General features: G+C 35.3%; 1 protein-coding gene across 3 annotated transcripts in view; it reads left to right on the top strand.

Annotated features, from left to right (window-relative positions):
- Window positions 1–11,405, top strand: part of FGFR1OP2 (FGFR1 oncogene partner 2) — a 35,815-nt gene that overhangs the window by 910 nt on the left and 23,500 nt on the right. The window lies entirely within an intron of this gene.

The following is an 11,405-nucleotide window of genomic DNA, read 5'->3' as shown; positions in this document are numbered from 1 at the left end:
TATCCCAATTCATTTTATCTTTTTCCTCTCCTCTTCTCCTCCAAATACCTCGATATCCACTCATAAGAGAGAACTGTTTTTCCCCAAACATGTCATGCACTTTCACAACTCTGTGCCTTTGTGTGTGCTGTACCATCTGTTTAGAATGCTAACTCTTCTTCTCCACCCCATGCCCCACCTGTCAAGACCGAATTCATAGATCCTTGTTTTCTCATACTCCCCCAGGTGACATTAATAATGCCATTGTGCTCCCAGGGCACTTGAAACAGCTCTGCAGTATTTATTAGGTTGTATTATTTGTTCATGTATCTGTATCAATTTGAGCTTGAGTCTGGAATCCTGTCTTATTCATCTTTGTAACAAAAGCTGGTCCAATGCCTGGGGGTATAGCAGGCATGATTTGGATGTACATAGCAGGCATATCATGTGTGTACACATTTGTAAATATGTATACTTGTAAATACAAGTTCTAAAGATTAATGATAGAAGTCCTTAGTGCCCTTAAATAGCCAGAAGGAACCTTGTATGTTAAAGGCCCCTGATCCGTTTTGAACATGAGAAACTGTACTCCTAACACAGAAGTAATTGTACTTTTAGTATTTGTTGGTTGAGATTATGCATAATGGGAAAAAAAAACTTAAACTTTTAAGTGATTTGCTATTTTATTTTACTAGTATCTGTCTACATTTGAAAAACAGAGAAATAAGTGGGTGAGCAAATTATTTTAGACTACAGATTGTACTGGGTGCGTGTACATCCATGTAACTTCCAATGACTCCTTGGCCCATAGGTTATAAATAACCAGTTTAGATTAGGTTAGTTCCTTGACTTGTCATACCTGTTTGAACCTCCACCTATATGCAACTTATATTTAGCTACAATTCTAAGGTAAAAAAAATTCTCCTATGTCCTTTTAAATCCTGTTCTTCCAATTTTAAAATTTTATCTTCTTCAGGGGTGCCTGGGTTGCTCAGTTGGTTAAGCGTCAGACTCTTGATTTCGACTCAGGTCATGATCTCGTGATCATGAGATCATGAGATCTCGTGGTCGTGAGTTCCAGCCCTGTGTCAGGTTCTGCACTGCTATCACAGAACCTGCTTGGGATTCTCTGTTTCCCTCTCTCTCTGGCTCCCCCCCGCTTGCGCTCTCTCTCTCAAATTAAATAAACATTAAAAACAAATTTATCTTCTTCATAAAGCTTCAAACGTGTTCATTCCGTCATTTTCAAAGACCGTAAAAAATTTTCTACGCTTTCAAATGCAGAAATATATTGTCGATAAAAGATGCTTATTTTTATATGTAATTTACATGCACTCTTTCTTGATTTCTTTAGATTAAAAGTTTCTTTTTTTTTTTTTTTAATTTTTTTTTCAATGTTTATTTATTTTTGGGACCGAGAGAGACACAGCATGAACGGGGGAGGGGCAGAGAGAGAGGGAGACACAGAATCGGAAACAGGCTCCAGGCTCTGAGCCATCAGCCCAGAGCCCGACGTGGGGCTCGAACTCACAGACCGCGAGATCGTGACCTGGCTGAAGTCGGACGCTTAACCGACTGCGTCACCCAGGCGCCCCTAGATTAAAAGTTTCTAAGGAAGCCATAACTATGCTTTTTTATTTTTCTGGTTCCATATGTATCTGTTAACATTATGTACTAATTAATACAGTTAGTATGCCTGAACAATAAAATTTAAACTAGGTTGTTAATATTTAAGGACAGAGGCACCTGGGTGGCGTAGTCAGTTGAGTGTCCCACTTCAGCTCAGGTCATGATCTCACGGTTCATGAGTTCGAGCCCCATGTACATTCACTGTTGTCAGCACAGAGCCCACTTCGGATCCTCTGCCCCCTCTCTCTCTGCCCCTGCCCCACTTGCATGTGCATACGGTCTCTATCTCTGTCTCTGTCTCTTTGTCTCTCAAAAATAAACAAACATTAAAAAAAGCATATTTAAAGAAATTTATGGTGTGTCAGTAGTCACGATATTTCTGTGTAGGTCCAGCTATGGGATAGTGGATTTGTGGATGAAAGAGAAAGAAGAGTGACTTGAATTTCTTTAAATTTTTCTTAACCAAAATGTAAAACTGAACAGCTGGCAGTTGGTATTTTGAGTGGGTGGTGGTTTCTCTTTTATCAGCAGCAGAATGTTCCGAAACCTCTGCCAGGAGTCTGCCAACATCTTTGGGTGGCAAAGTGGGCTAGAATGTGGCTAATGCAGGCAGGGAAAAACCCACTTTAGAAAAATTCCACCTGTAAATTGGGCCTACCTATGGAAAATAATGTAAGTGCACTGTGACCAGTTATGACAAGCACTATAAAGATAGGCAGATAAATTGAAAATACTCTCTTTTTTTACTGGAGTCTATTTTTAAATATTTAAAACTTGTTAGAGAGTTTGGAAAAACAATCTTCTTCCCACTCCACTTACCAGCCAAAAGAGGGGGAGAAAGCACAATGATTTTCAAAAAAGTTAGCAAAGTAAATGCATGTTATAAACTATTTTAAACTTCTGTTGTTTCACATACAGGAAATGAACATGCGGATTCTTAGAAACTCTGTGTCACTATTTTTCTAAAGTGTTAATAAAATTATGCTTTCAATTATCTGATGTTTATAATTCCTTTCTCTGAATAGGTATATTTTTGTAGTTATAAAACATATTTTAACTATAACTGATTTTGACAGTATTTCATTATGCAACCTAGAGATTTTTTAAAGTGGATGTTAATTTTAATTTTGAAAAACCTGTCAGTAAACATTAATTGATTTTATAATTAACTGTGATGCCCAATTAAAATGGATGCTAGGCTTTTATTAATCATAAGGGAAAATAGTTGAAATTTTGTGGGTTTTTGTTTTTGTTTTTTGGTTTTTCGGGTTTGTTTTTTTTTTTTTTTTTTTTTTTTTTTTGGTCTTTTCTTCACTTACAGCCTCGTTTATTTTCTATTGCTGGCTTGATACTCAGTTTTTGTAATATCTTGGAAGTCCCATTGGTGAAGCATGGTCAGGGAATTTGCATTGTTTTTCCACCCGGGGAGACAGGTGGTTTTTACATGGCTAAAAGTAAACAGAGTCCTGAGGATCCACGTTGGCTCCTGTGTAGAGCACTAAACTCAGGATCAGAAATTCTATTTCTGGTACTAGCTTGGCTCCTTGCGTTTCCTCATTGATGAAATGGGAATAACATTTGTCCTGTTGACCGAAAGAAGATAAGGTAGGATTCTTTGAGTTCAGACATCTACCAATGGTTTGAATTAGTTAAAATTAATAGCTAGCAGTTTGATCTAGAGTGCTCTGGATGTCCATTTAGTTGGAGAGAAAGTTGAATTAGGTTGAAGAGAAGGCTAAGAATAGGTAAACAGTTTTGAAGAAGAAAAGGGTAACTTGCTATATCAGATAGTAAGGGTGTATTTTACAACTGTTAACAGTATAGGCAGCGTGGTATTGTTGTAGAGATAGATAAAGAAAAAGACCCAGAGGTAGAATAGAGAGCTCAGAAACATACCCATACATTTATTGAGAAAACATACAATATGTGTGGCATTAAAATGAGTGGGGGTACTTCTTTCCACAAGAAAGAAGTGATTATGTGACATAGAGATGCTAATTATCACTATAATGGCAATCATATTACAGTATATAAATGTATCAAGTCAACATGTTGTACACCTTAAACTTACATAACGTTATATGTCAAATATATTTCAATAGAAAAAAATTCAGTGCCGGAAGAATGTACGATACAATAAATGAGACTGGGACAACTAGTTGTCCCCAAAAGAAAAAGGAAATATAAATAGATACCTTCCTTCTGCCACACATGCATATAGCCACCAGAAGAATTCATGACAAAGACAAAACCTTGGGGACGGAATGCACGATAGCTTTGTCCTTTAGGCAGTGCCAGATAATTGGAAACATTATATAACCTGTTGAGACTATCTTCTTTCAGTCAGCATAACGCCTTTGAGATTCATCTGTATTGTATCAGTACCTCATTTCATATGACTGCTGTACTACAGTACAGTTTTTCCACTCATTTCTCTACACTAAATACCCAGAAGTAGTACTGTTAGGTCATGTGGCAGCTATATGGTTAACTTGGTAAGAAACTGCCAAACCATTTTCTGAACTAGCCATATCATTTTGCATTTTCACCAGCATTATAGGATAGTTCCAGTCACACCGCATCCTTGTCAGCACTTGGAATGTCAGTACTTATTTTAGCCATTTTATTTGGGGTGTAGTGGATCTCATTGTAGTCTTAATTGCATTTCTCTAACGGCTAATGACTTTGAATATATTTTCATGTGCTTATTTGCCATTTATATATCTTTTGATTAAGTGTTAAAGTCTTTTGCTCATTTTAAAAATTGGATCATTTTCAGGGCGCCTGAGTTGCTCAGTCAGTTAAGCGTCCGACTCTTGATTTCAGCTCAGGTCATGATCTGACGGTTCATGGAATCGAGTCCCATGTCAGGCTCTGCACTGCTCTCTCTGCCCCTCACCTACCTGTTCCCGCAGTCTGTTTCTCTCCCTCTCTCTCAAAATAAATAAACTTTTTAAAAAATGGATCATATTCTTACTGTTAGTTTTGAGACTTTTTAAAGTATTCTGGATAAAGTCCTTTGTCAGATATGTGATTTGCAAATTTTGCCTCACATTCTGTAGCTTGTCTTTTCAGACTGTCTTAACAGTGCGTTTCCCGGAGCAAACGTTTCTAGTTTTGATGAAGTCTAGTTTATTACATTTTTCTTTTATGAATCAATCATTTGGTATCATGTGTGAAAAATCTTTGCCTAACCCAGGTCACAGTGATTTTTCTCTGCTTTTCATTTTACATTTACATCTGTGGTCCACTTTGAGTTGATTTTTGGGTAAAGTGTAAGAATTATGTTGGGATTAATTTTTTGGCATATGGCTGTCCGGTCTTCTAACACCATTTGTTGACAAGACTGTCCCTTTGAAGTATCTGTGTACCTTTTTCTAAAATCAGTTGACCATGTTTCTGTGGGCTTATTTCCGACCTCTGTTCTATCTTTGCCAATACCATGCTGTCTTGATTGCTGTAACTTTATAGTAAGTCCTAAAATTTGGTGGTATGATTTCTCCAACTTTGTTTTCAGAATTCTTTTGGCTATTCTAGTTTCTTTGCATTTTCATAGAAATCTTAGAGTTAGCTTGTCAATTTCTACCAAAAGGCCTACTGTGATTTTGATTGGAGATTGCATTAAATCTACAGATCAGTTGGGGAAAATTGACATCCTAGTATGTTGAGTTTCCAGTTTATGAACACAGTGTGTCTCCACTTATTTAGGCCCTTTTTGGTTTCTTTCATTAGCGTTTTGTAGTTATCAGTGTACTTACTCTGTATGTTTTTTTAGATTTATACCCCAAACTTCCATTTTTTGAACTATTATAAATGTATTTTTTAAATTTTGGTTTCTACTTGTTCAGTGCTAACAAATAGAAAAACCATGGATTTTCTTTCTTTTTTTTTTTTTTTTGCACATTGATCTTGTATCTTGTGACATTGCTAAAGTCACATGTTAGATACAGGAGTTCTTTTTTGGATTCTTTGGGGTTTTTTTTTTTTTTTTTTTTAATTTTTTTTTTTCAACGTTTATTTATTTTTAGGACAGAGAGAGACAGAGCATGAACGGGCGAGGGGCAGAGAGAGAGGGAGACACAGAATCAGAAACAGGCTCCAGGCTCTGAGCCATCAGCCCAGAGCCCGACGCGGGGCTCGAACTCACGGACCGCGAGATCGTGACCTGGCTGAAGTCGGACACTTAACCGACTGCGCCACCCAGGCGCCCCTCTTTGGGGTTTTTTTTTACATAGACTACATGTTGGCTGCTAATAACAGTTTTATTTTTTTCCAATCTATATGTCTTTTATTTCTTAATGACACCAGTATGATATTGAATAGGAGTGGTGTTTGGGGACATCCTTGTTCCTGACTTTACAGAAAACATTCAGTCTTTCACTTAAGTATGATATTGGCTATATTGAAAATGCCCCTTAAATAAACATTAAAAAATTCAAATAAAGGGGGCGGGTGCCTTGGTGACTCAGTTGGTTAAGTGTCAGCTTCAGCTCAGGTCATGATCTCACAGTTCCTGAGTTTGAGCCCCATTTCAGGCTCTGTGCTGATAGCTCAGAGCCTGGAGCTTGTTTCAGATTCTGTGTCTCCCTCTCTCTCTGCCCCTTCACTGCTGGTGTTCTGTCTCTCTCTCTCTCTATCTCAAAAATTAAAAAAAAATTAAAAAAAAGAAAGAAAACGCTTTTGTCAATTTGAAGCAATCCCCTTCTATTTCTATTTGCAGAGAGTTTTTATTGCAGAGAATTTGTTGTTTTGTTTTTTTGTTTTTTTTTCAAATGCACCAATTAGTATGAAGAAGTGTTTTTTTTGTTTTGTTTAAAATTTTTTTTAACGTTTATTTTTTTGAGACAGAGAGAGACAGAGCATGAACGGGGGAGGGTCAGAGAGAGGGAGACACAGAATCTGAAACAGGCTCCGGGCTCTGAGCTGTCAGCACAGAGCCCGACGCGGGGCTCGAACTCACGTACCGCGAGATCAAGACCTGAGCCGAAGTCGGACGCTTAACGGACCGAGCCACCCAGGCGCCCCTTGTTTTTGTTTATTAATGGTGGATTACATTGGTTAATATTGAAATGTAAAAACAAACTTGATTTCAGGGATAAACCTTACTTGCTTATGGTGTATTATTCTTTCTATATGTTGCTGATTTGATCTGCCAGTATTTTCTTGAGAATTTTTACATTTATGAGGGACATTGGTTTGTGGTTCTCTGTCTCTCTCTCTCTGAAGTGAGTGTGGTGTTGGTTTCAAAGTAATGCTGGCATCATTTTATGAGTTTGGAACTATTTTCTTACATTTTCTCAAAGAGGTCGCATAACATTGGTATTATTTCTTTATATGTTTGGTAGAATTTGCCATTAAAACCATCCAAATAGTGATTTTTTGTAGAATATTTTTAACTACAAATTTAATTTCTTTAATAGTTATAAGACTATTATGGAATAGTTACAGGACTATTAATAGTTACCTGTTTCCTCTTGTGTGACTATGTAGTTTGTGGTTTTAGGGAATTAATCCATTTTGTCTAAATTATCCAATTCATGTGTGCAGAATTTATTATTGTATTCACCTGTCCTTTTAATGAGTTAGGAATCTGACCTGATACCTTTTTTTTCATTCCTGACATCAGTAATTTATATCTTCTCTTTTATTTTTATTTGTTCCTTCATCAGTTTTGCTGGAGGTTTATCCACTTCATTTGCTTTTTCAAAGAACTAGGTTTTGGTTTCATTGGTTTTTCTCTATTGCTTTCCTGTTTTCAATTTCATTGATTTCTGCTCTTTTATTATTTCCTTCTTTCTATTTACTTTAGAGTTGATTTTGCTCTTTTCCTGGTTTCATAGTTTGAGGCTTAGGTAATTGATTTGAGATATTTTTAAATTGTTTTTTGTTTTTTTAATGTTGAATTTTGGGAGAGAGCAAGACAGAGCATGAGAGAAGGAGGGGAGAAGAGAGAGGGAGACCCAGAATCCAAAGCAGGTTCCAGGCTCTGAGCTGTCAGCACAAAGCCTGACATGGGGCTCAAACTCACGGGCTGTGGGATCATGACCTGAGCCGAAGTCAGACACTAAACTGACTGGGCCACCCAGGCGCCCCTGAGATATTTTCAATTTTCTAATAAAAGAATTTAATGCTACAAATTTCCTTCAAAATACTGTTATACATACATGAAAAATTTTTTGATACCTTGTATTTTCATGTTTATTTAGATGGAAGTTTCTGATTTCCAAAGTTTTTTTTTTCCCCCTGAGTTACTTGTGTGTTAATTTTGGATTTTCTTATCTCTTTATTTATTTTAGTTTAATTTCATTATGGCCATGGAACATAATTTATATGATTGCAGTTCTTTTTCATTTGTTAAGGTTTGTTTTGTTATCTAGGATAAGATCTATCCTAGTGAAGATCCCTGTGCACACTTAAAAATAATATGTATTCTGTTGTTACTTATTTTATAAATATTAATTCAGTCCACCCCATTGATGGTGTTTGTTCATGTCTTCTGTATGCTTGCTGATTTTCTGTGTACAAATTCTATTGATTACTGAGAAAGAAATTCTCTATATGCTAGCAAAATCTTATTATTTGTCTTGTTTATTACAACCATCCTAGTGGGTGTGAAACATCTCATTGTAGTTTTGATTTGCATTTGCCTGATAGCTAATCATGTTGAGCATCTTTTCCTGTGCTTATTAACACTCTGACTTTATTTTGATTAGTGTTTGAATAGTATACCTTTTTCTGTACTTTTACTTTTAACTTACCTATATCATATTGGAAGTAAGTTTCTATAGACTATTTACAGTTGGGTTCTGATTTTGTTTTTTTAATTTCTATCTTCTGCTTTTTCTTTTCCCTTTTTCTTTATTTTTTTTATTGAATTATAATTGCAACGTTATATTTCTGGTGTACAGCATACTGATTTGACAATTCCGTACATTACTCAGTGCTTACCATGAAAAGTATAGTCCCCATCTGTCACCATATATTATTACAATATTGAATATATTCCCTATGCTGTACTTTTTGTCTCTGTGACTTATAAGTGGAAGCTTGTCCCTCTTAATCCTCTTTATCTATTTTACCCATCCCCCAACCCATCTTCCTTCTGGCAACCGCCAGTTCTCTGTATTTAAGAGTCTGGTTTTTTTTAATTTATTTTGTTAGCTTTTCTTTTGTTTTTTTAGATTCCACATGTAAGTGAAATCATACAATATTTGTCATTCTCTATGTGACTTACTTCACTCAGCATAATATTCTGTATGTCCATCCATGTTGTCACAAATGGCAAGATCTCATTCTTATGGCTGAGTAATACTCCATTTTATGTATATACCACATCTTTATCCATTCTTCTATTGATGGACACTTAGGTTGCTTCCATCTCCTGGTTATTAGAAACGTGCTGCTAGAAACATAGGGCTGCACATACATTTTCAAATTAATATTTTTGTTTTCTTTGGGTAAATACCCAATAGGAGGATTAATGGATCATATAATCTGTTTTTAATTTTTTGAGGATATATTAATTTAATTTAATATTAAATTAATAAATTAATTTTATTATAAATAATTAATAAATTTTAATTTAAATTTAATTTAAATTTAAATTTAATTAAATTAAATTTAAATAAATTTTAATTTAATTTAATAAATAATAAATATTATTATAAATAATTAATAAATTAATATTAAAATAATAAATTAATTTAATTTTTTGGCTATATTAACCCCCTATCAGATATGTCATTACAAATATCTTCTCTCATTCAGTAGGTTGCCTTTTTGTTTTGTTGATGGTTTCATCCAGTAAGCAAAAGCTTTTTAGTTTGTTGTTAACCCCAGTAGCTTAATTTTCCTTTTGTTTATCTTGCGTGAGGAGACCCATCTAGAAGAACGTTGCTATGGCTGATGTGAAAGAAATTGCTACCTGTGTTTTCTGGTAGGAGTTTTATGGTTTTGGGTCTCACGTTTAAGTTATTAATCCATTTTGAGTTTATTTTTGTGCATGGTGTTAAGAAAATGGTCCAATTTCATTCTTTTGCATATAGCTGTCCAGTTTTCCCAGTACCGTTTATTGAAGAGACTTTCTTTTCCCCCATTGTATACTTTTGCCTCCTTTGCCATAAATTAATTGGTATGTAAATAATGGACTTGTTTCTGGGCTATTTTGTTCTGTTGTTCTGTGTCTTGTTTTGTGCCAGTACCATACTGTTTTGATTACTAGAACTTTGTATTCTATCTTGAAATCTGGGATTGTGATACCTCCTGCTTTGTTCTTTCTCAAGATTGCCTTAGCTATTCAGTGTCTTTTGCAGTTCTATATAAATTTTAGGTTTATTTTAGTTCTGTGACAAATGCTGTTAGCATTTTGTTAGGGATTGCTTTGAATCTGTAGATTGCTTTGGGTAGTATGGACATTTTAACAATATTAATTTTTCCAATCCATGAGCATGGAATATCTTTTCATTTGTTTGTGTCATCTTTAATTTCTTTCATCAATATTTTATAATTTTCAGAGTACAGATCTTTCACCTCCTTGGTTAATTTCATTCCTAGGTATTTTACTATTGCTACTGTAATTATAAATGGGATTGTTTTCTTGATTTCTCTTTCTGCTCCTCATCAGTGTATAGTAATGTAACAGATTTCTATGTATTAATTTTGTATCCTGCAACTTTACTGAATTCATTTATTCTAATAGTTTTTTGGTGGAGTCATTAGGGTTTTCTGTATATAGTATCATGTCATCTGTGCATAGTGACAGTTTTACTTTTTCCTTACCAATTCGGATGCCTTTTATTTCTTTTTCTTTTTTTTTTTTTAACTTTTTTAAATGTTTATTTATTTTTGAGAGAGAGAGTGTGAGCAGGGGAGGGGCAGAAAGAGGGAGACACAAAATCTGAAGCAGAATCCAGGGTCTGAGATGTCAGCACAGAGCCCGATGTGGGGCTTGAACCCACAAACTGCGAGATCATGACCTGAGCCGAAGCCAGACACTCAATCAACTGAGCCACCCAGGCACCCTATTTCTTTTTCTTATCTGATTGTTTCATCTGGAGCTTTTAGTACCGTGTTGAATAAAAATGGTGACAGTGGATATCCTGGTCTTGTTCCGGATCTTAAAGAAAAGCTCTGTTTTTCATCATTTAATGTTAGCTATGGGTTTCTCATATATGACCTTTATTATGTTGAAGCATGTTTTCTCTAAAATTACTTCGTTGACACTTTTTATCATGAATTGATGTATTTTGTCAAATGCTTTTTCTGCATCCATTGAGATGATCATATCGTTTTTATCATTTTTCTTATTTAATGTGAAGTATCATATTGATTGACTTGCAAATATTGAACCACCCTTGCATCCTTTGAATAAATTCTACTTGATCCTGTTGAATGATTTTTTTTTAAGTATATTATTGAATGAGGTCTGCTAATAGTTTATTGAGGGTTTTTGCATCTCTGTTCAACAGAAATATTGACCTGTAGTTTTCTTTTTTTGTGGGGTCTTTGGTTTTGGTATCAGGGTAATGCTGGCATCCTAGAATAAATCTCAAAGTTTTCCTTCATCTTCCATTTTTTTTTTTGAATAGTTGAAGAATAGGTATTAACTCTTTAAATTTTTTTTTTTTTTAACGTTTATTTATTTTTTTGGGACAGAGAGAGACAGAGCATGAACGGGGGAGGGGCAGAGAGAGAGGGAGACACAGAATCAGAAACAGGCTCCAGGCTCTGAGCCATCAGCCCAGAGCCCGACGCGGGGCTCGAACTCACGGACCGCGAGATCGTGACCTGGCTGAAGT

This window comes from Puma concolor, chromosome B4, assembly GCF_028749965.1.
Source record: "Puma concolor isolate L17-30 chromosome B4, mPumCon1.1.hap2, whole genome shotgun sequence".
Classification (NCBI taxonomy): domain Eukaryota; kingdom Metazoa; phylum Chordata; class Mammalia; order Carnivora; family Felidae; genus Puma; species Puma concolor.
This window is presented reverse-complemented; position numbering and strand designations above follow the sequence as displayed.